A 6000-nucleotide genomic window follows, 5' to 3' on the forward strand; every position below is an offset into this window, starting at 1 on the left:
TTTAAATGCTTGTGTGGCCTGAGTAGATTTTTATGAGATGAAGAAATTTATATAGCTTTTATAATATATCATACTATATTGAATACACAGATATAGATAGTATATACAGTTTATATAGTTTTTCCCAATATATGGAGTTATACAGAATATACAGATATAAATATATATTCACAGAGATTATACAGAGAAATTTACATGCATATACAGCTTTTAAATGAATAGTTTCATGAAACAGACATATATACATATACATGTATACAGTTTTACTCAGATCAGTATATATATTACAGCTTTATACAGAATAGTGTATGCAGAGTTATAGTATATCATGTTTCCTATTACCATAACATAAAAAGTATATAAACAGATATACAGAGATAGCATCAAGATGCTACAGATACAGTATACAGAGATTACAATATTTATAGTACCAAAAAAATAGCGTTATGGTAATTTTTGAAACATGATGAAAACAGTAAAAGAGTATATATGTATATGTGTATATATATATATATATATATATATATATATATATATATATATATAGTATTAGATCACTGAGGAAAGATTATAGACAGATACAGTACAGATATAGAATACAGAGCACGGTACCGTTGCTAGATACAAATAGAGTGCAACCACATATCTCAGATAGTGTGTGGGTACCGCCAACCGTGCTCGGAGAGTATGTAGCTCCCCAGTTCACTAGGTGGAGGGGACTAGCTACTACCTCGTCAAACTAGCCCCGAGCTTAGGAGTGATGCAGTTTATTTGGGCTGAGGTAGTGTAGAGTATATTGAGTTATCTGGAGGGCCGACCAGATGAAGTCCCGCCTACGGGCCACACAACCCTGTCATGAGGGGTCAAATCATGACATACAGAGTCCCAGGGATAAAGCACAGTTATGTATATGTATACAGTTTTACAGTATATGATGAGTATGGTATGATATTATCAGTATGAAAAGTAGAAAATACAGATGATACAGTATATTTTAAATTGAGAAAGAAAAATATGCTTTATAGATTATTTATTGCATTATAGTTTAGTTGTTATTTAAAAAGTATTCTTAACTTAGTTGCCACACACTAGTAATAACATATTTCCACTTACTGAGCGTCGACTCACCCTATTACTTTACCATTTTTTAGGTGAGACAGTTGGGCGAGCAAATTAGACTCGCGAATAGAGAGTATATTGATTACCTTGGGTTATAGGGTGAGTTTTTGACAGAGTTTTGTATTTTTGGGGTAGATGATGATGGAGGGATTTGTTTTGTATGGCTATGGTCAATATATATACTGGATTTTGGTGTTGTATAGTATTTACATATATATATATATGGTTATGTGATATGTGTTTCGCTACTAAGGTATGGATGTAGCTATACATATATAAATATAAAAAAAATGGTAAGAAATTTGGGGATGTTACATTTTGGTATCAGAGCCTAAGTTGCTAGGTTCTGTAGACTCTAAAGTACAGCGAAAAATAATACCAGAATATAGGGAAAAGATTTGAGCTTTTGTTCTGTGATCTGGATATGGGATTTCATGGTAGTTTCTGTGTTTTTCTTGGGGTGAAGATTGTAGGAAAACCATAGTAAACTTTCGATGAGTCATGTGTTTGGCTTGCAAAAGTGGATTTAGGGGCTAGGAGCAGGAGGGATAGTTAATAGAGGATTTGGAGTTTTAGTTTAATAAGTTGGGTCGTAGGAAGATAGAATTTTGAAACGGTATTCTATGTATTTGCAAGATGGACCCGAATTTTGAAACGGTATTCTATGTGTTTGTAGGATGGACTCGGGAGGCAATAGCGCTCATGCCAGTAGGGATGATGGAGTGGGTCCTTTTGGCGCAGCAGGTGGGGATTCAGATGCTGTGCTACGCAGTATGGCTCAGCAAATCATATTTGAGATAGCGCAAAGTTTTAAAGAGCAGGGAGGTCCATCCTCAGCTCAGGGATGCACCATAGAAAAATTTATGAAGATGAATCCGCCAGCTTTTTCTAGAGCGAATGATCCTGTAGTTGTGGAGAACTGGGTGCAGGAGGTAGAGAAAATTCTGATAGTACTCCATTGCACTGATGAGCAAAGAGTTTTATATGCTACATATAGGCTGGCGAGGGAGGCTGAGAGATGGTGGACAGCCACCAGGTTGTTGGAGGAGCAGAGGGCTATACCAGTGCAGATGACTTGGGCCCAATTCAGGGACATGTTCTTTGATAGATATTATCCTGCTTCAGTTAGGGATGCTCAAGTACAGGAGTTCCTGAGTCTGTCCCAGGGGTCATTGACTATCCCACAGAATGCGGCGAGATTTATTGATCTCTCTCGTTTCTGTCCCTATGTTGTCCCCGATGAAGCAAAGGAGGCTAGAATGTTTAAAAGAAACTTGAGGTGTGATATTTACCGGCAGGTGCCAGTACTGAGGATCCAGGATTTTACAGAATTGGTTGATAGAGCCACTATAGCAGAGGAGAATCTATCTAGACATACGGAGACACAGAGTCAGAAGAAGAGAACTGCGCCCTTGAGTTTTCAGGCGGGTCCCAGCCAAGGCCCTTGGAGAGGAGGTAGATCTGGCGGAGGCCAGAGACAGATGGTAGAGCACAGAGGATTTCAAGGCGGACAACTTCCTGCCAACTGTCCTAGATGCGGACAGAGAGATCCTCGTGAGTGCCGACTATGGGAGAATGTTTGTTATCGCTGTGGGAGGCCCGGTCATATGGCTCGATTATGTCAGATGTCATCGAATTATGCACAGGCTCCTAGGCCATTTCGAGGTGGATATTAGATGCCTCGCGGTGGTCAGCAAAGGAATACTGCGCCGACGAGGGTTTATGCATTAACACCAAGAGATGCTGAGGTGGCTAGAGACGTGGTCACAAGTACTCTTACTGCTTTACCATATAGAATGATTGTTTTGTTTGATACAGGTGCTACCCACTCTTTTATATCAGTGGGGTATGTGAAAATAGCTAGAATAGAAACACAACCATTAGATATAGAATTGTCTGTGGGTACGTCGATGGGATCTGTGATTAGATGCAGGAGGGTACTTCGGAAATTTCCAATAAGTATTCAGGAGAGAGTGCTTTTAGCCGATCTTGTGGTCCTGGATATGCATGGATTTGATGTGATACTGGGTATGGATTGGTTAGCCATTTATCACGCTAGTATAGATTGCCATCAGAAAGAAGTAATTTTCAGACCCCCGGGTGAGCCAGAATTTAGATTTACGGGTTCAAGCGTGCGTGCCTCGCCACAACTGGTGTCAGCTATTCAGGTGAGGAGACTACTACATAATGGTTTCCAAGGGTATGTCACATACATAAAAGAATTTCCAAAAGAAGTATTGAGACAAGTTGACATACCAATAGTGAGGGAATTCCCATATGTATTTCCAGAAGAATTGCTTGGTTTGCCACCAGATCATGAGGTTAAGTTTACGATAGATTTGTTGTCGGGATCTGCACCAGTATCTAAACCACCATACCATATGACTCCAATCAAGTTAAAATAACTGAAAGATCAGCTATAGGAATTGTTGGATAAAGGTTTCATTAGGCCTAGTGTGTCGCCCTGGAGTGCGCCAGTTCTGTTTGTGAAAAAGAAAGATGGAACCATGAGATTATGCATTGATTATAGGGAGATAAAAAAACTGACAGCCAAGAATAAATATCCTCTCCCTAGGATCGATGATTTATTTGATCAGCTCCAGGGGACCCAGGTTTATTCTAAGATTGATCTACGGTCAGGTTACCATCAGGTGAAAGTTAAAGAAGAGGACATTTCAAAGACCGCTTTCCATACCAGATATGGGCATTACGAGTTCTTAGTGATGTCATTTGGGTTGACTAATGCACCAGCGGTTTTCATGGATTTGATGAATCGGGTGTTCCACTAGTATTTGGACCAGTTTGTGGCTGTGTTTATTGATGATATACTGGTCTACTTGAGGAGTTGTGAGGAGCACGAGCATCATTTGAGGCTGGTATTGCAGGTATTAAGGGAAAGGAAATTATATGTAAAATTCAAGAAATGTGAGTTTTGGTTAAGGTAGGTTATTTTTCTTAGGCATGTGATCTCAGAAATAGGAGTATCAGTTGATCCGAGTAAAATAAAAGCAGTGATGAGTTGGGAAAGGCCGGGAAATGTTCAGGAAGTCAGGAGTTTTCTGGGATTAGTAGGTTATTGTCGGCGCTTTGTGGATGGTTTCTCCAAGCTATCAGGTCCATTAACACGACTTACGATGAAAAATGTAAAATTTGAATGGATTGATGACTGTGAGCAGAGTTTTCAAGAGTTAAAGCAGCGGTTAGTTTCAACTTCAGTACTGGCTATTCCATCAGGAGAGGACGGTTTCGTAATATACAGTGACGCCTCTTTGAAGGGTCTTGGATGTGTGTTGATACAGTACGGCAGGGTCATTGCATATATGTCCAGACAGCTTAAAGAATATAAGAAGAATTATCTCGTCCATGACTTAAAGCTTGCTGTAGTGGTGTATGCTCTCAAGATTTGGAGGTATTATTTATATGATGGAAAGTGCGAGATTTTCACAGATCATAAGAGTTTGAAATATTTATTTACTCAAAAATAATTGAATATAAGGCAAAGAAGGTGGCTAGAACTTATTAAAGATTATGATTGCACGATTAGTTACCACCCAGGAAAAGCGAATGTAGTGGTAGATGCTCTAAGCAGGAAATCAGGGGGATCCGTACTGGCAGCTATGGAGATTCAGCACTCAATTCTGATGGATTTGGAGAGACTAAGTATAGAATTGGTAGAGAAGAGTCCTCAAGCAATTATTGCCAGTCTAGTAGTTCAGCCTACACTTTATGATAAAATTAAAGTAGCTCAGAGTGATGATGCAGAGTTGACAGCAGAGATGGCTAGAGTACATGATGGTCAGGGTGAGGAGTTCAGCATATCATGTTAGAAATGGTGTATTCCCAAGAGGGGGTGGGGTGAATTGGAATTTTAAACTTTTCTCCTAGGTTGAACTAGATGTCAGCTGAGTATTACAACCTAGGGTCTTTTTATCCAGTTCCAAATACGCCGATAAATATAATATGTGGAAATTTGAATCAAGTGCATCATTTATATAATAACATACACGTGCGATAAATATAAAGTGCGACAATATACACGATATGTTATCGGGGTTCGGCCAACTATGCCTACGTTCCTGCCTCTAGCTTACAAGCCCGAGGATTCCATTAAGAGCTCACTTAAGGGTGGAGCGACACCGATTACAACCAGGTCAATTAGCACAGGGCTGACCTCAACCTTAACCAAGTCAATTAGCGGGGCTGACCTCAACCTACATGTCTTAACAAGATGGCGCACCTAACTTTCCTAACCGAGTCTAAGCCAATCCAGGACTATTTGAGGGCTAGTTTCCCTTTTCAGGCTCGTGCCTGGAAATACAATAGATGTGTATTACAATCAAATGGTACAATGATTATGTTTTCATGTAAAGCAGATATGTACCCAGATATGCGCAATCACAAACACCACAATATGATTTAATATGTAAGCTCAGTGTGGTTCAATATTTCAACTCTCAAAGTATTTCCTATCAACGTAATGAGTACGTGAGAGTGTCAACTGACTCACTCAAAAAATGAGCAGCTCGGAAGCTATCCAAAGTATAGGAGTTACGTCGTGTAATATTAAGCCCAAGGGCTAGATCGTCTCCTCAGGGAATGCGTTTTAATCTCAGATTTTACGTTCGCCCAATCGAAAAATAAAAGTTATCGAACTCAGTTTAGATTCAAGATTTCAAGATTATTCATTTCACTTTTTATGAATTAAATGACATGTAAATTAAATTCCTAAAACTAACATGCATTGAACTAAAGAACACTAATGGAAATCCTAATTTACTCAAGGAAACTTAACACGCGTTAGTTTAAAGATGGTCACCTAAAACATGGAATTAAAAACACCCAATGGAAACTAAACCCAACACACACAAGCGTAATAAAAAT

Source organism: Malania oleifera, chromosome 7, assembly GCF_029873635.1.
Source record: "Malania oleifera isolate guangnan ecotype guangnan chromosome 7, ASM2987363v1, whole genome shotgun sequence".
NCBI classification, from domain to species: Eukaryota; Viridiplantae; Streptophyta; class Magnoliopsida; order Santalales; family Ximeniaceae; genus Malania; species Malania oleifera.